At 41.6% G+C, this 19,902-nt stretch overlaps 1 long non-coding RNA gene across 1 annotated transcript in view; it reads left to right on the top strand.

The window, feature by feature from the left end:
* LOC137521037 (uncharacterized) overlaps positions 1 to 19,902 on the top strand; it is a 47,892-nt gene that overhangs the window by 11,651 nt on the left and 16,339 nt on the right. The window contains exon 3 of the long non-coding RNA XR_011021999.1: positions 8,675 to 8,772. This is a non-coding gene — a long non-coding RNA (uncharacterized lncRNA). The remainder of the gene's footprint in view (positions 1 to 8,674; positions 8,773 to 19,902) is intronic.

The raw sequence follows: 19,902 nt of genomic DNA, 5'->3' as shown, positions 1-19,902 counted from the left end.
TAAGACGGCATGTTTGAATTTCCCTTGAGTGTGGACACCCCCGGTTTATATGTGATTTGGGCCTATGATGATGCTTTAATGCCACACAGAGTCATCTCTATTGGCAGGCATATTGCTGTATCCTACAGGCATAATGCTGTATACTAAAGTTCTGAGGCCCAGTCACATAAGTTGGTGGCTCACCCTGAGTGCAGGGTGGCACGGGGTGTCTCTCTCCTGAGGTTATCACTGCCATTGATGTGGAGCAAGGTATGTTTGCCGTTCATTTTTCCTTTCAGCCCAGAGTGCATTACTTGTATACCCAATATAAGGAGTATAGCAGAAACTCCTAATACTGGCCATACATGTAATGATTGCAGAGACCCTAAAATGCCAGGACAGACTCCACAAATGACCCCATTTTGGAAAGAGGACACCCTAAAGTATTATGTGAGGTGCACGGTGAGTTCATAAAAGATTTTAGTTTTTGTCACAAGTTAGCAGAATTTTTTTTTTTTTTTTTTTTAACAAAGTGTCATTTTCCGTTAACTTGTGACAAAAAATAAAATTTTCAATGACCTCACCATTCCCCTCATGGAATACCTTGTTGTGTATTCTTTCCAAAATGGAGTCATTTGTGGGGTTTGTTAACTGTCCTGGCAAGTGGGCGGGGTGCTAAATTTTGAGCACCCCTGTAAAGCCTAAAGGTACTCATTGGACTCTGGACCCCTTAGCGCAGTTAGGGTGCAAAAAGGTGCCACACATGTGGTATCGCCGTACTCGGGAGAAGTAGTACAATGTGTTTTGGGGTGTATTTTTACATATACCCATGCTGGGTGGGAGAAATACCTCTGTAAATGACAATCTTTTGATTTTTTTACACACAATTGTTCATTTACAGAGTTATTTCTCCCACCCAGCATGGGTATGTGTAAAAATACACCCCAAAACACATTGTACTACTTCTCCCGAGTACGGCGATACCACATGTGTGGCACTTTTTTGCACCCTAACTGCGCTAAAGGGCCCAAAGTCCAATGAGTACCTTTAGGATTTCACAGGTCATTTTGCGGAATTTGATTTCCAGACTCCTCCTCACGGTTTAGGGCCCCTAAAATGCCAGGGCAGTATAGGAACCCCACAAATGACCCCATTTTAGAAAGAAGACACCCCAAGGTATTCCGTTAGGAGTATGGTGAGTTCATAGAAGATTTTATTTTTTGTCAAAAGTTAGCGGAAAATTGATTTGTATTGTTTTTTTCACAAAGTGTCATTTTCCGCTAACTTTTGACAAAAAATAAAATCTTCTATGAACTCACCATACTCCTAACGGAATACCTTGGGGTGTCTTCTTTCTAAAATGGGGTCATTTGTGGGGTTCCTATACTGCCCTGGCATTTTAGGGGCCCTAAACCGTGAGGAGTAGTCTGGAAATCAAATTCCGCAAAATGACCTGTGAAAGCCTAAAGGTGCTCATTGGACTTTGGGCCCTTTAGCGCAGTTAGGGTGCAAAAAAGTGCCACACATGTGGTATCACCGTACTCGGGAGAAGTAGTACAATGTGTTTTGGGGTGAATTTTTACACATACCCATGCTGGGTGGGAGAAATATCTCTGTAAATGGACAATTGTGTGTAAAAAAATCAAAAGATTGTCATTTGCAGAGGTATTTCTCCCACCCAGCATGGGTATGTGTAAAAATACACCCCAAAACACATTGTACTACTTCTCCCGAGTACGGTGATACCACATGTGTGGCACTTTTTTGCACCCTAACTGCGCTAAAGGGCCCAAAGTCCAATGAGCACCTTTAGGCTTTCACAGGTCATTTTGCGGAATTTGATTTCCAGACTACTCCTCACGGTTTAGGGCCCCTAAAATGCCAGGGCAGTATAGGAACCCCACAAATGACCCCATTTTAGAAAGAAGACACCCCAAGGTATTCCGTTAGGAGTATGGTGAGTTCATAGAAGATTTTATTTTTTGTCAAAAGTTAGCGGAAAATTGATTTGTATTGTTTTTTTCACAAAGTGTCATTTTCCGCTAACTTGTGACAAAAAATAAAATCTTCTATGAACTCACCATACTCCTAACGGAATACCTTGGGGTGTCTTCTTTCTAAAATGGGGTCATTTGTGGGGTTCCTATACTGCCCTGGCATTTTAGGGGCCCTAAACCGTGAGGAGTAGTCTGGAAATCAAATTCCGCAAAATGACCTGTGAAAGCCTAAAGGTGCTCATTGGACTTTGGGCCCTTTAGCGCAGTTAGGGTGCAAAAAAGTGCCACACATGTGGTATTGCCGTACTTGGGAGAAGTAGTACAATGTGTTTTGGGGTGTATTTTTACACATACCCATGCTGGGTGGGAGAAATACCTCTGCAAATGACAATCTTTTGATTTTTTTACACACAATTGTCCATTTACAGAGATATTTCTCCCACCCAGCATGGGTATGTGTAAAAATTCACCCCAAAACACATTGTACTACTTCTCCCGAGTACGGTGATACCACATGTGTGGCACTTTTTTGCACCCTAACTGCGCTAAAGGGCCCAAAGTCCAATGAGCACCTTTAGGCTTTCACAGGTCATTTTGCGGAATTTGATTTCCAGACTACTCCTTACGGTTTAGGGCCCCTAAAATGCCAGGGCAGTATAGGAACCCCACAAATGACCCCATTTTAGAAAGAAGACACCCCAAGGTATTCCGTTAGGAGTATGGTGAGTTCATTGAAGATTTTATTTTTTGTCAAAAGTTAGTGGAAAATGACACTTTGTGAAAAAAACAATAAAAATCAATTTTCCGCTAACTTTTGACAAAAAATAAAATCTTCTATGAACTCGCTATGCTACTAACGGAATACATTGGGGTGTCTTCTTTCTAAAATGGGGTCATTTGTGGGGTTCCTATACTGCCCTGGCATTTTAGGGGCCCTAAACCGTGAGGAGTAGTCTGGAAATCAAATTCCGCAAAATGACCTGTGAAATCCTAAAGGTGCTCATTGGACTTTGGGCCCTTTAGCGCAGTTAGGGTGCAAAAAAGTGCCACACATGTGGTATCGCCGTACTCAGGAGAAGTAGTACAATGTGTTTTGGGGTGTATTTTTACACATACCCATGCTGGGTGGGAGAAATAACTCTGTAAATGGACAATTGTGTGTAAAAAAAATTAACAAATTGTCATTTACAGAGATATTTCTCCCACCCAGCATGGGTATGTGTAAAAATACACCCCAAAACACATTATACTACTTCTCCTGAGTACGGCAATACCACATGTGTGGCACTTTTTTGCAGCCTAACTGCGCTAAGGGGTCCAAAGTCCAATGAGCACCTTTAGGCTTTACAGGGGTGCTTACAATTTAGCACCCCCCAAAATGTCAGGACAGTAAACACACCCCACAAATGATCCCATTTTGGAAAGTAGACCCTTCAAGGTATTCAGAGAGGGGCATGGTGAGTCCGTGGCAGATTTCATTTTTTTTTGGTGCAAGTTAGAAGAAATGGAAACTTTTTTTTTTTTTTTTTTCGTGTCACAAAGTGTCATTTTCCGCTTACTTGTGACAAAAATTAATATCTTCTATGAACTCACTATGCCTCTCAGTGAATACTTTGGGATGTCTTCTTTCCAAAATGGGGTCATTTGGGGGGTATTTATACTATCCTGGAATTCTAGCCCCTCATGAAACATGACAGGGGGTCAGAAAAGTCAGAGATGCTTGAAAATGGGAAAATTCACTTTTTGCACCATAGTTTGTAAACGCTATAACTTTTACCCAAACCAATAAATATACGCTGAATGGGGTTTTTTTTATCAAAAACATGTTTGTCCACATTTTTCGCGCTGCATGTATACAGAAATTTTACTTTATTTGAAAACTGTCAGCACAGAAAGTTAAAAAAATAATTTTTTTGCCAAAATTCATGTCTTTTTTGCTGAATATAATAAAAAGTAAAAATCGCAGGAGCAATTAAATAGCACCAAAAGAAAGCTTTATTAGTGACAAGAAAAGGAGCCAAAATTCATTTAGGTGGTAGGTTGTATGAGCGAGCAATAAACCGTGAAAGCTGCAGTGGTCTGAATGGAAAAAAAGTGGCCGGTCCTTAAGGGGTAGAAAGCCCTAGGTCCTCAAGTGGTTAAACAAAGATAAGAGCTGTTCTACTCTGAACAGACCTTGCAGCATCCAAGGAGAAGGTGCCAGTCAGCAAGCCATGCAAGTAATACAGAATATAAGGAAGTAGAGATGATTAAAGTGTACGCGGTTCAAGGGGGGTGGATGGGACACAGAGACACGTTCCCTGGTCCATTAAATTCCACTATGTCCTCTATGCGCCACGCTCTGAACCCCCCGCCATCCCAGCCCCCCCCCCGCCCCCCCCCCCACTCACACACAAATAATTTAAATAATTTTATGGTAACTTTAAGGGCGGGATTTCCACTTAGGCTAGCATCCGTCTTTGTGACAGACACTGGCACTAGGTCTGATGCGAGTATGCATCCATATTCCACTAGTAGTGCCAAACAAGTCTATGGGGATTCGCATGTGCAATGCAAAAAATGCTGCTGTCTGTTTTTTTCCCCACATGCGATTTTGGAAGCAGCCTATTGATTTCTGTAGGCAGCGATTCCCCATCTGAATTTGCGTATGGAGAATCTCCCCGAATTCCCCCTAGTGGAAATGAGCTCTACAGCAACTGCTTCATTTCATTGGTCCATGTTCAAGATTCATCAATTTGTATAAAATTACCATAAAATGTGTATCAACTCAGAATGATGTTCATCTCATTGACCATCCCTCTGAGGAAGAAGCTCTGCACTCAGACATCCAAGCAGTGCAAAAAACTAAAATTGTCTTTATTAGGAAATAATCAGGACAAAACATGTTTACTGGTTTCTACCAGAGCACTGGGCTTAATCATAGCCTCAAACTTGACAAATGGTTCAGCATTTAAACAGGACTGAAGATTCCCTGATTAGTTTTAACTTTTCCCCATTAACATTTAAATGGACTAAATGGAAGGACATAAAAACAGCCGTATAAATTTCTGTTACACCAGAGGCCCTAGTGAGTCAACAAACATAATACACATAAACACTGCAATCATTATAGCACCGTGATGTCGGGCACAGCCCACAGACTAAACACTCACTTGTCTGACTCCCTGTATTTTTTAATTGATAATAATGGTCATGCATATCAATGTATTAATCTGTGTGGACTAAAATAGTAAACTGACATAGCATCTGGAATTCAGTCACCAAGTTCCCAATGTTAAAATCCAGCAAACCTCTCCCTCCTGGGGTGTAGCAATAACCATAGCAGCCATAGCTTCTGCTATGGGACCCTGGAGTATAGGGGGCCCAGTCTGAGCCACCCAGGTGGTACTTAATGTATTCACCATTTACTTTCTTGCGTTTCTCCAACCTCTGACTGTGTCTCAGTGCCCATGAACTATGTGCAGTGCTGATTGCATGAAAATGTAAATTGCCCAGTTAACTCATATCCATAGGGTATGGACAGGTGGCATTGCTTACGATGATCTCTAGCTACGCCACTGTCTCCCTCCTATCACATAACACTATTTTAAGGTCAACTATAATGAAACACTGTCATATTTAAAATAGATTTGCACGTACTTATAAGAGGTACATTTATCTCAGAGTATAATGCACTACAAATGTATTTTTTCCTATGTAGCTTACAGCAAGTATTTATCTGGTGGCTCTGAACCTCATGCTCATTCATGGGTTATTTATGAATGTTTAAATCTAATTTCATATAGTCCCTTTAAATATTGGTGGGGAAATGTTAGAATCAATCAGAGAATCTGTAGGCCGTGATTAAGGGCCATGTCATGGATGATACATGTAAGCCTATTTTGTGCTGATTATCTGTAAATCACTAAATAAAGATTTATTATCGAAACAGAGACGCCAGTGTAGAATACAATCTATTAAAAACAGTTTAAAATGGGAGGCAGTGGTGGACTTATCTCCCCATTGAAGACACAAAAAACAATATCAGATAAGAACGAGTAGGCCAGGCTCAATCTATCTTTACTTCTCTTCAATTCACTTATTTTTTTTATTTCCTGATGAAGATGGCTACAGACCCGTGAAACGCCTTGCAGCATTTTTGAAGTGATCAATAAATATTTGTTCCTATCTGATATTGTTATATTGAGTCTTCAATGGGGAGGTAAGTCCACTACTGCCTCCCAACTGTTTTTAATAGATTTTATGCTACACTGGTGTCTCTGTTTTGATAATACTTCAGCTATTCACCCTGGTGGAGGGGTGTCACCCCATCTTCTACAGAGAGCGATTTCTTAACCTGAGTTAGGACAGGTCAGTTTCCTTACCAGTACATACAGTGGTTCCCTAGGAGATAACCCACCCTTGTGAGTAGCCATTTAAACTTTTATAGATTCAATATTCAAACATACAACACTAAAGTGGGCTCTCGATTGTCCCTTTTTCTGTCAGTCAAATAAAGATTTATAGCTTCTTTGGGTGGTCCGAATGTGAAAGTACTTCTTTGGTTACAATGGGGAGATGGGGGAAGAGGTGATCCTCCCCATTGTTAGGAAGAGCAAGAGAGAGAAGTTAAAAATAGTGTAGCTGGGCTGTAAGTAAACAGCCAAAATGCATAACTATTACATTCTTATATACAGTATTATGTATAGCACTCACACATTTTTCACAGTGCACCAAATTATTCATAGCACTAAATGTCCCTCACTGGGACTTACAATCTAATGTTCCTATCACAGTTTAGGGTTAATTTATAGGGGCACCAATATCCAGCAGTGTGATTAAAAGTACACCTGAAGGGAGAGGGATATGGAATCTGACATATTGATTTCCTTTTAAACAATGCAAAATGCCTGGCTGTTCTGTTGATCCTTTGCCTTGCTAACACCGGCGTAACAATAGGGGATGCGACCGCTGCCCCGCGGGTGGGGGCCCGGGGCCCACCTAGGGCCCGCTCAGGGACTTTTGGGGGCAGGAGGGGTAGCAACATAAGAGGAGAGCGTGGCCACAGATCGGTAGGGAGGGGGGACATTCCCCCCCACCCACCTCGGGGTCTCCTCTCAGTGCTGCCGCTCCTGCAATAATTAGCGGCAGCGAGCGGGCGGGCGGCGGTAGATAGACTGAATACATACCTCCTTAGCGAGGTATGTATTCAGTCTACCGCCGCCCGCCCGGGTAGTGCAGCCCATCCAGGATGGCACATCAATACAAGCTGTGGCAAGAAGGTTTGCTGAGTCTTTCAGTGTAGCGTCCAGGAGACAGGCCAGTACATCGGGAGACGTGGAGGAGGCCGTAGGAGGGCAACGAAGGGCAAAAACCCAGCAGCATGACTGCTACCTCCACCTTTGTGCCAGGAGGGACAGGAGGAGCACTGCCAGTGCCCTGCTCTGTGTTTGTGTTTCACATTTTTGATTATGGGCACTACCTGGTTCACTGATTTGTCCTTTGCCATCCAGTAGTTCAGTAGAGCACCTCCCACTCAGGGGCGTAACTACAAATCATGGGGCCCCCCCAGCAACATTTTGATGGGACCCCCTAATATTAACCACACCACTTCTCTTGCCTACCCTTGGTGACCCTCACTATCTGGGGGTCCATCTTGCAAAGGTCATAAAACAAGTGTGGACATCATAATCCTCACACTTATAACAAGTGTAGCCACAGAATAGCCACACATGATCTAAAGGAAGGACCCCTTTATCGAATGGATTAAAGTAGTCATTTGGCCCCCTTACTATTGTGGGCCCCTCTGCGGTCACAGGCACTGCTTCTTTTAGTTACGCCCCTGCTCTCACTAATATACCCCACTGGACAGAAACATGGTTGGAAGTGGGCCAAGAAGTCAGAGAGTGCAATTTGGTGCTCAGCAAGATTTCGGATATCCGAACTACCCAGATAATCCAAACTTTTCCACTATCCAAACTTTGAATAGCAATTCGTATATTTTTTTAAAATCCAAATAGACTATCCAGGCAAACTCGGATTTCCCATTTGAAATCCGAAATCAGATATCCGAGCAGAAGCCAAAATCACCTTCAATGGCAAAAATCCCTTTCGAAGGCATCCAGGCCTAGAGAGAGAGAGAGAGAGAGAGAGAGAGAGAGAGAGAGAGAGAGGAGAGAAAGAGAGGTGGGAGAGAGAGAGAGAGACTTTTGGAAGCATATTAAGCCATTTCAGGTCACTTCCGGTTTTCTATCCAGATATCCGAATCCGGCTGGATGCTGAGGTCAGATATCCGAATCCGACTGGATACTGAGGTCGGATATCCAATTCGGATCCGGATTGGAAAATTTTAAACTCGGATATCCGACCCGGAACGGATATCTGGGTATCCGGACCAGAATTAGATCCAGATAGTGACAAGTGGTATCCAAGCACCACTGAGTGCAATTACTAAAATAAGTCAACCTCATACATCTTTCATGGGCATTTACCTTAAAATTATTTCAAGTAATATATTAACATTTCACATTTTTATATTCACTGTTAATATTTAGGGTGCTTGATTAATGAGTTTGTGACAACTTTACTTGTCTTTCTTGTTTCAGCTGTGCTAAAGCTACGTCCTTTTATGGAGCCATATAGTCATTTTACTGTTCTTTTCCATCCGCCTCAATTTTTTTTTTTGATAATTAACAATGACTGTGTCTTTGGTTTCCCAGATCCATTGTTTAGGTTTATAGAGTGGATTGAGTTACTGTCGGAGCACAGGGCACTCATGGGATAGAACACTCGACATGCAGCCGAGCAGGACACAGAGGTATAAATGCATTTATGAATATGGAGATTCACGATGAAGTGAGAGGCAGCATAATAATTCATTGGTTCATTTGCATTCCAAATAAACACTAAGATAATATGACTTATGGAGGTTAGGGATTCATGGAGAGCAACTCTTAACCTAAGTTTTACTTTGGTTTGAATAAAACAAGGACTTTATGAACACAGAGCTTCTTGAAGCACACTCTTAGTGCCAGGTCACCATGTTAGTTCAGTGCCTGTTTGCAGAGGAGAGATGAGAGGATATTGGCTGATGTTAGCTTTCAATTCTGAATTCTTTCAAATTATCCCAACAAATGCTGTTTTATGGATCTGCAAGTCATGAAAGGAAATATCATGTATATTTCTTTAATTGTTAAAGTGAATCCTGTGTTTCATAACACTTGGCTATGTCCAACATTGGCCTTTTCCTCTATAATCCGACTTAGGTAAAAGTGGCTGCCGATGCGTGGTGCTGTTGCAGATAAAATCCGGCAGAGCATCCTCCTATTCAGATCAATGCCAGGAACAGTTTTCTCTTCATTTACTGTATAAAATTAACTGAAATCAAAATGTGACAGTACAATACATATGTTATTTAAGTAGAACAAGTCGTTTTCTACTTATATATGTGCTTTTTTTCTAGCATAGTATGGCTGCCCCTGCTGCTTTAACATTCATAGCAATCCGATGGGACTAGGGCACTAATAAAGTGACTCTGAAAAGTCATCAGTCCTTTCTAACTGCGTCTCGGCTACTAGCCTACCTTCTGTCCACACAACCGTTCTCTGTTCTCTATCATGTCCATACTGGTGGAAAACAAGAAATTCTCCCACTTCCACCGGAAGTGAGGAAATCCCACCAAAAGGGACAGAGACAACAAACGTAAATGATTTACTAATGTGTGGAATAGTTAGAAACTGTGATGAGTTTTACAGTATTTGCTCCCTTCATTTCATGTCCCACTGAATCCACTAAGCTCCACGAAGGTCCTATAAACATGAAGTGAGAAAACATCTCTCCAACAACCCTAAAAGGTTTTAACCCTCTTGCACACTGTACAAAAATAAAATAAAAAGAAGTGGAGTTGGATTTTAATTGTTACCAGCTGCACCAGATAACATTAGCAGTAACTGCAGATGGCAGTTTGTAGCTGCTACAAACTGCTCTGTATGTCAAAGTCCTGCATAAAGTTTTGTGAGAATAACAGTGCAGACATGAAAATGGAGGAGGTTTTAGAGCTTATGGGGATTGTGATTTCAGACTATGCACATTAATATTTATACTGTCATGTAATCAGAACCAGAAAAACATACTATATAAAATATTAGAATCCTATGCAAAGCATCCCAAAACAACTAAATTATTAGTATTATTATTATTTATGTAGCACCAATATCTTCTGTAGTGCTGTACATGGTAAAAAATAAATAGAGGGTAGCATAGATACATGAGATCCAGAAATACAAATACATATGGAGCATGACCAAGCGTAGTTTAGATGCAAAATGGCCATTGCTGTTCCCTGAACTTGTACCCGCCACCAACCTCCTTCTTGCTAGGTTCACTCAGAGACCCAAACCAGGGCCATAAACGTGTAAGGTGTATGTAATCTGGATGGTACTGTATCCTTGTTGTTATTTGCACAACAATTTGCACAATAAATTGCTGACGACGGATGGTGCACGAGTTTGTTTCTTGAATCCTGGACAAATACATATATAGTTGATGTGTAGTTTAGGGAATCATCAATACTGGTATATTTTAATATAATAAGCAGAATAAGAAACACTATGAAAGGGGCCCCTGTCCTTGCGAGCTTACAATCTAAAGGATAGTGAGTTGTAGACATTAGGGAAGGATACACAGGGCTAGTGGATGAGCCACTGAAACGCAGATGCTACTTATAGCAAATTATATGCTTGCCTGGCCAGGTGTGATGTTAGAGGTTGACAGACTCGGAGCATGAAGGACGAGTTGTTGGAGTGCATTCCAAAGGAGAAGTAATGCTTGTGAGAAGTCCTGGATACCGGAGTGAGAGGATGTGACTAAGCTAGAAGACAATAGGGTCTCCTGTGAGGAGCAAAGGGTCTGGGGGGGATGGTATCTGCAGGAAATGTAAGGTGGTGACATGTATCTTATGCAGATCTTTGTGCGATAGGGTGAGGAGCTTACACTGTATCCTTTGAGTAATTGTTAGCCAATAAGTATGGTATTAATAATTCTGAAATATAAAAGGGCACATATAGCAGCGATAAGGCACGTATCAACAATTAGAAACATCTGTTATCAGTAATTAAACATCACAATCTCACAAAACGTGAATAAATAATTCATATAGTCACACAGATTCCAAAAAAGTAGTCTAAAAAAACAAATGTTACATCATCAGTATAAAGGTGGCAACAGTGTGTTAGGATATTACGTAAGTGTAATTATTCATGATTCGTCACCAAGTATGTTATTGGAAAGTACCAAGAAATTTGAGCATGTGCTTCTCATACCGTAAATGTAATGACGGAAGTCAGTTGATATGAAAGATATGAATTGGAGTCAAAATGATATAAGCAAAACAGGTTCTAGTAACACCTGCCATTTTGGCTGATATCTCCAACTCAAGAACATATTTCACATACGACACTTATTCACTCAGCAAAGTCAGTTAACCCTTCACACACTTGCAGGCAAATGCTGATGCATATGCTTTCATCCAAATCAATCATCCAGGAACCACTGTGATTCCTACAGCTAAGTTAAAAGCCAGGGTCTTGGTTACAAAAGAATACATTCTCTTGTGAGGGCACACACAACGTGTCAAGGGACCCCAGAATTTGTATGTGTCCTAACTCTGGCCCTGCAACATACATTGTGCATACATGCAAACATTCATTGCATGTCCAACTTGAGGTGATATGCCTGGATTTGTGTTTTTTCCTTCTTCACTCACTTTTACAATGCTGGTGCATGCCCTACTAATATCCCACCTTGATTTCTGCAACACCCTTCTCTGTGGACTACCAACTAATTGGCTAACATTCCTCCAGTATATACTGAATTCATCTGTTCGACTCATCCACCTCTCTTCTCACTCTTCAACTGCTTCTTCTCTCTGCCAAGCTCTTCACTGGCAGCCAATTAAACAGAGGGTGTACTTTAAACTTCTATCTCTAACCTACAAAGCTTGCCACAATATGTTATGCCTATACATCTCCTACTAGTTTACAGTTGTCACTGCTCTGCACACAGCCTTGTTCTGTTTTCCACTAGAATCATCTCCTCATATTTCCATGTGCAAGATTTCTCAGGAGCCTTCCGCTCTTTTGGAATTCCATTCCCCAAATATATAGATCACTTTCCAATCCTTAACACCTTTATGTGCACCCTCAAAGCTCACCCTTTCAGCATGCAATCTAACCCAGCGTTTTTCAACCAGTGTTGAAACGTTGCCTGGTGTGCCGTCCTCTTATCCCCCTCTCGCCCGTCCCCGCGGCCGCCGCTGTTATTACCTTAGCAGCGGCCGCTCTCCCCTCTCCAGCGCATGTATTTATTCTAGCAGCGTATCTCCCGGCTGCTCTGTATGTGATGCGCAGGAGGCAGGGCTCGGTCACCATAGTAACGGCGATACATATCGCCGTTACAGGAAGCCGCTGCCCTGCTTCCTTCCACATCACACAGAGCAGCCGGAGATACGCTGCTTGAATATACACGCGCCAGAGAGGGGAGAGTGGCAGCTGTTAAGGTAATAACAGCGCCGTGGACGGGCGGGGGGCACTATACCGGGGCACTATACTGGCTATCCTGGGGCGCTATCCTGGGGCACTAAACTGGCTATACTGGGGCACTATTCTGGGGCACTATACTAGCTATACTGGGGCACTATTCTGGCTATACTGGGGCACTATACTGGCTATACTGGGGCACTATACTAGCTATACTGGGGGGCTATACTGGGGCACTATACTGGCTATACTGGGGCACTATACTGGCTATACTGGGGCACTATACTAGCTATACTAGGGGGCTATACTGGGGCACTATACTAGCTATACTGGGGGGCTATACTGGGGCACTATTCTGGCTATACTGGTGCACTATACTGGCGCACTAAACTGGCTATACTGGGGCACTATACTAGCTATACTGGGGCACTATTCTGGCTATACTGGGGCACTATACTGGCTATACTGGGGCACTATACTAGCTATACTGGGGGGCTATACTGGGGGGCTATACTGGGGCACTATACTGGGGCACTATACTGGCTATACTGGGGCACTATACTGGCTATACTGGGGCACTATACTGGCTATACTGGGGCACTATACTGGGGCACTATACTGGCTATACTGGGGCACTATACTAGCTATACTGGGGGGCTATACTGGGGTACTATACTGGGGCACTATTCTTGCTATACTGGGGCACTATACTGGCTATACTGGGGCACTATACTAGCTATACTGGGGGGCTATACTGGGGCACTATACTGGGGCACTATACTTGGGCACTATACTGGCTATACTGGGGCACTATACTAGCTATACTGTGGGGCTATACTGGGGCACTATACTGGGGTACTATACTGGCTATACTGGGGCACTATACTAGCTATACCGGGGGGCTATACTGGGGCACTATACTGGGGCACTATTCTGGCTATACTGGGGCACTATACTGGCTATACTGGGGCACTATACTAGCTACACTGAGGCAACTAAACTCCCTACACTGGGACAACTATGCTAGCTATGCAGCCGCACCTCAGCCCCCCTCATAGCCTGCTGCGCACGGCACTGTCCACTAGGGCGCGCAAACAACCGTGGGCCGCATCCTCCCCGCCCCGCGCCGTTCCCCGGAGAAAAATTTGGTCAGACAGTGTTCCCCGGGCCGGAAAAGGTTGGGAACCACTGATCTAACCTAAGTCACTTCCATTCATTTTCTGACCTCTTTCTGCTGCCAGTAAAATATGACTCAACAATGCATCACCTATGGATATACACCATCACTCATTGCCTTACCTGTTTCCTCGCTAGTCCTTTAGATTGTAAGCTAATGAGGGCAGTGATTTCTCCCTTTTGTTTCTTGTTCTTTGCTCCATATGTTGTTTGCCACAATGTTTTGGTCACTGTGGCATGTATCTTGTCTACCAACTCTATGCGCAGAGGCGTACCTACAGGAGTGCATGTATGGCATGGGTGCCGCTTATTGGAGGCGCTGCTCCATAGCATCCCTGGTGTTCTCCATATACAGTAGATTCTAGTTGTTGTTTTTTTTATCTAGGTGGCATTCTGCTGCCTGGTTACATTATTTGGGGGGACAAGCTGCCTGTTATTTGGGCAATATGTAAAGGCTGACCTATTGCCATACTTCATACTTACAGGTCAAGCTTCACATCACTTTGGACACAACCAATTCAACTGACACTCACCTTAAATTGTTTAAGTAGTGTTCCCCACCCCCCTTCTTTTCCCTGGGGTGGATTTCAATGTTAGACATAGGCGCTGTTTTCCAGAGATACTCCCCTTGCATGTGGTTTCATGACCCTATATTTGTTACTCTTTTGTGCCACAGAAAATAACGGTGGTATATAATAATAATAATACTTATTAAAGCGGTATTGTCACCATAAAAATCTAATTTCAACAGCAACTGGTCTGTGTGTATTAAGTGATAAAGATGCTAATCCTGCATTCAAAACTTGCAAAACGTTTTCTGCTGTTATGGTTATCACATACTTTAGGAGCACTGGCCCTAGTGCCAAACAATGCCAAAGAGTTAAATGCTGGGAGTTTTTTTTATCTATAATATATTCCTCCTCTTCTATTTATTTTCCTGCCTAGCTCCTTATCAGAAAAACCCTCTGATTACTTGTGTTTACAAGCAATTTTTTTATCTATAATATATTCCTCCTCTTCTATTTATTTTCCTGCCTAGCTCCTTATCAGAAAAACCCTCTGATTACTTGTGTTTACAAGCAAGGCTGAGGTGACTCAGTGATTTGATGTGTAAATAAAATAGACAGGGCAGTTGTTAGTATACACCTCAGTGGGAGTGTCTGAAGACTCTGGGAGGAGGGAAGCTAATGAATACACAAAGAGCAAGAGAAGGGAGGGGGAGAAAACAAGAGTCAGGGAGGATATGATGTCAGCATTAGCTTGGCAAGATGGCCACTGCCTAGAATAGGATTTTCTGCTTTTCTTTTATAAAATTCACAGGAATCATTACATGGATAGCACAATACATCTGTTATGTAAGTAGAAGTAGTATTTATCTACTTATATATGTGTTTTTTATTTCTAAGTTAGCATCGATGTTGCTTGTTCTTTAACAAATTTACTTACAGAAATTATTAGGTGACTATGTTTAAGAGGCTAAGGGTGGCAATCCAGCATCTATTTAGAATTATGGTTCTAAGCTGTAATAAACTGCATTACAAAAAGCTCCACCCATAAAGAAGATTATTTCTAAAGAAGCATTATTTTAAAAAAATGGACTAAAATCCTGCAATGCTAGAGAATTATGCACTGAAATGTGTTTGTTTTTTTCCATGTTACTGTGCTCTCATTCAGAGCAAAGAGCACCCTTTTAACATGAAGTGAGCAGGCTCTGCCTTTCCATCACTGACAGTTAATAATTAAATCAAACAGTATATTCAACAATAGAACATATGCATCAGCTTCTTTCAAATTGCATTTCCTTCCTGTTAGATCCATTATTGTAAACCAGACTGCCTTCAGAAAAGCCTTTATTGCGGCTGTCTTTTAGCATGGTTCCTGAAATGGATAATGCACTGCATATTATGGGCAATTACACAGAACTCCCTTGCGATGGAGTTTTGGAGATTTAAACGAAACAGCTGGAAATTGAAGAGTACAAACTAACGAGGAAATAAAAAATGGAAATGGCTGGAACATTCGCCGAGATGCGCACAATGAGTCTTACAAAACGGTGGTCTCTGAGAAGTGCGGGAAAACACTCAGCTTGTAAAATGCCATTGTTTGTCAAGACTGTATTAAAACATGCTTCTCCCATTCGCTAGGTGGTTGGGATGGCAGAATGCAACAATTCATCTTGTTCTTTATGCCTAGATTGTAGGCGTCCAAACACATTTGCACCTTTCAATTTCGCAACACCATATAAACCATCTGATCATATGGGCCATTTTGTAGTCTTGTAAGCCATTCACTTCTGTAGCTCTTCATTGCTTAAAGTTAGGCTTTGAGGGTAGAAATATAGGAGCTGCCATGGCTTAGATGTTTTGAAAGCAGAACTCTAAGTCTTGGTTTAAAAGTGAAAAGATGAAAGAATCTGAGAATTAGGTCCATTTTTATTTTTTACATTTTTTTAACCACTTCGCCCTATCTGGACGGATATATCCGTCCAGATGGGCACTGCTGCTGCAGCCGTGTGGTGCGCGCGATTACAATTAAAAAAAAAAAAAACTACATAAATAGTTACCTAAGGGTCTGAACTTTTTAAATATACATGTCAAGAGAGTATCTTATTAATTTTTTTAAAATTATAAGCTTATAAATAGTGATGGACGCAAATTGAAAAAATGCACCTTTATTTCTAAATAAAATATCGGCGCCATAAATTGTGATAGGGACGTAATTTAAACGGTGTAATAAGCGGGACAAATGGGCACATAAAATGCATGGGTTTTAATTACTGTAGCATGTATTAATTTTAAACTATAATGGCCAAAAACTGAGGAATAATGATTTTTTTCCATTTCTATCTTAATCTTCCTGTTAAAATGCGTTTACAGTAAAGTGGCTCTTAGCAAAATGTACTGCCCAAAGAAAGCCTAATTAGTGGCGGAAAAAACAAGCTATAGATCAATTAATTGTGATAAGTAACGATAAAGTTATTGGCGAATGAATGGGAGGTGAACATTGCTCGGATGCTTAAGAATTTCGACGCTGTAGGCTGAAGTGGTTTATGGAAGGTAAATTACATTTTTTATGGAAGGTAAATTAATAAATTACCCAGTAATGTACTCTTGCTGAGACACTAATTAACACACCTGTGAATGTTTGTGTTTTTCTACAAAACATGCACCATTGGGAGTACTTGAGGAGGAAGTAGGAGATTTAGATGCCGAAGGCAGTGCGAAACTTTAGGTGCGAGCGTTGTAATAACAGCGCAGGAGATTTGAACGCAGCCGGTGCCACCATAGGCCGTAATAGGAATTACAGCTATAGCGACACACAGTGAGTAACATTGGCGCCGTCAGAAGATGGAGCTGAAGTTACTTTTAAAACACTGTAATTCAGCCTCCAGGAATAGCTGGAAGCCAAATTAAATAATTCCCCACAATTATTATTATTATTGATTTATAAAGCACCAACATATTCCGTGGCGCTGTACAAAGTAAGAAACAAACATGGGGTACATAATACAGACAATGGTGTACACTAATATACAAGATACATAATTAGTGACAAAATACAAACAATGATACAGCATACAGAATACAAAATACAGAATTGGTATTGACAGTGATATAAGTAACATGATGCATAAAATGTATAATGATTTCCAAAACACAAAAGAGGGAGAGAGCCCTGCCCTTGCGAGCTTACAATCTAAAGGGAATGGGGGGGAAACAAGAGGAGGGGTAGTATACGATAAAATATATAAAGGCAGTGTGTTTAAATTAGGATACCTAGTAGGAGTGCAATTTGGTGTTAGGACGAAGGGAAGTGGCCTAAGGTAGCGCATATGCTTGTCGGAACAAATTCATTTTTTAGAGAGCGTTTAAAGGTAACAAAGGTTGGCGAGTGATGGATGTGTTGTGGGAGGGCATTCCAGAGGAGGGGTGAAGCACGTGCAAAATCTTGTAAGCGTGAATGTGAGGAGGTGATTCTAGAGGAGGACAACAGAAGATTGTGTGCAGATCTGAGATTGCGATTGGGTTTGTATCTGGAAATTAGTGAGGATATGTACCAGGGAGAGAGATTGTGGAGAGCTTTGTAGGTTAGGGTTAGGAGTTTCGACGTGGACCTAGAGGGGGAATAGTAATTAACGCCGCCAGGATTTGTGCAGCAGCAGGATAAGCCATAGACTGTCTCCTTGCGGCAAATTCATATCTATGTGTTTAGGTACCCCATAGGCACCCATGTTATTATCTGTAACAGATAGAAAAAAAAACTCCCCCTTTGTAAACTGGGGCTACTAATAGTAGGTACAAAACTTTGACAGTGCCCAATATTTTTCTGTAAAGCCAGGAGTGTGGAAAAGGGTGGGTTTGCAGGGGGGAGGGGGATAGTTGTGGGGAGGTAGGTTATGCTTAGGTATTGGTAAGGAGTCATTTAGGGTTAGGCATCAGTGGGGGATCGATGAGGGTTAGCCATTATGGGTGGGGGGTTGGTTAGGGTTAGGGATCAGTGGGGCATAGGTGCATAGGCATTAGTAGAAAGAAGGTTCTTTGAGAGAAAGAAAGAGGCACTGAAGAGTGGTGAGCACTGCTTTGAGTTTACTGAGAACAGGCTTGAAGAGATTCTGTAACTAAGTTTGCAGCTTTTGAGGAACCCCCTTTCACAGCTGCAAATTAAAAGATCTTTCCCTATGTTGCCCTGGAAACGACATTAAATGTCCCCTCCCCACTGCTGTACACATTTTCACCACCTTTTTTTAAATACAACATGTTCCTCAAAGGTATGTGCAGCAGCCACCCAGATTGGGTTTGCCATTGATTTCAGTTGTGTTTGGGTTTTTGTTCTGGTGACACGTTTTTATATGTTCAGCGGAACAGCTGCCTAATCAAATACAGCCATGCATGAGTAACACTTATCATATCAATGCTAGCCAGGGCTGTTGGAGTCATAGTCGAGGAGTTGGAGCAATTTTGAGTCGAAGTTGGAGTCGGTGGTTACAGAAACTGAGGAGTCGGATGATTTTTGTACAAAATCCATAGCCCTGGTAAGTATTAGACTAATGGTGGCCACTAATGATCCAATCTTTTTCATCCAATTTTACCAAATCTATGTAGTAGAAGGGTAAACTGAGTGAATACATTGAATGGATAATTTAGGCAGTTCCCTTATATTACAAAGAAATGGTAAGACTGGATGAAAAAGATTGGATCATTGATGGCCACCATAAGGAATCGGAGTCGAGGAGTTGGAGTTATTTTGGGTACCTTGAGTCTGAGTTGGAGTCAGAGTCGGTGGTTTCATAAACTGAGGAGTTGGATGATTTTTGTACTGACTCCACAGCCCTGATCCTAGCAGATGACTGCTCTTGCCAATAAATGTAACACTTTATGAATTATTACATGTAAAGTAGTTAATATCAGAATGTCTGTACTAATTTCCTACAGATTTTTCTATTTAAAAGCCTTTATAGCTGCCACAACTAGAAAAACGTGTAACAAAGTAATGACCCTTACAGCAATTAGAGGCCTAAATAATTCAGAGTTTTAAACTGTCTGGAAAGGAAAGAGTAACAAAAACAAAAATCTCTCTCATATTCATTCATTCATTCTCTCTCTCTCTCTCTCTCTCTCTCTCTCTCTCTCTCTCTCTCTCTATATATATATATATATATATATATATATATATTTATATTTATATTTGTATGTATACAGTACTGTCCAAAAGTGTTAGGCTTGTGTGACAAATATGCTGGAAACAAAGAATGCTTTCAGAAATATAAATAATGAATCTCTATTGTTATCAATTTACGAAAGGCAAAGCGAGGAAACAAAAGTAAAATCAAGTCAATATTTGGTGTTACTACCTTTTGACTTCAAACCAGCATCTGTCTGTAGTGTGCGCCAGTGTCTGTAGGGCACTGGCACACCATTACATTTGTTACAAATATAAATCTATGTATTCTGCAATATGCATTACCCATAAACAGAAGACAAAATGCTGTGGCATGACAAAATGACCTACCTACTGGCAAAGGTTTCACAAGACAGGTACAAAGAAAATGAGAGTAAGGCCTGGGACCCACGAGCAGTGTGATTTGAAAATCTCTTGCTAATGTAATGCTATAGTGGATGTAACGATTGTGGAACTTTCTCTGTGATCAGCGCACAACCCGTGCACTGATACGGCGGAAATCCTCCACAAGCGTATAATTGCAGGCACCCAGCAAAAGGTGGTACGCACCCGTAGAG

Source organism: Hyperolius riggenbachi, chromosome 6, assembly GCF_040937935.1.
Source record: "Hyperolius riggenbachi isolate aHypRig1 chromosome 6, aHypRig1.pri, whole genome shotgun sequence".
In the NCBI taxonomy this organism is placed as follows: domain Eukaryota; kingdom Metazoa; phylum Chordata; class Amphibia; order Anura; family Hyperoliidae; genus Hyperolius; species Hyperolius riggenbachi.
The sequence above is the reverse complement of the archived record's forward strand: the minus strand, read 5'-3'. Positions and strand labels throughout refer to the sequence as shown.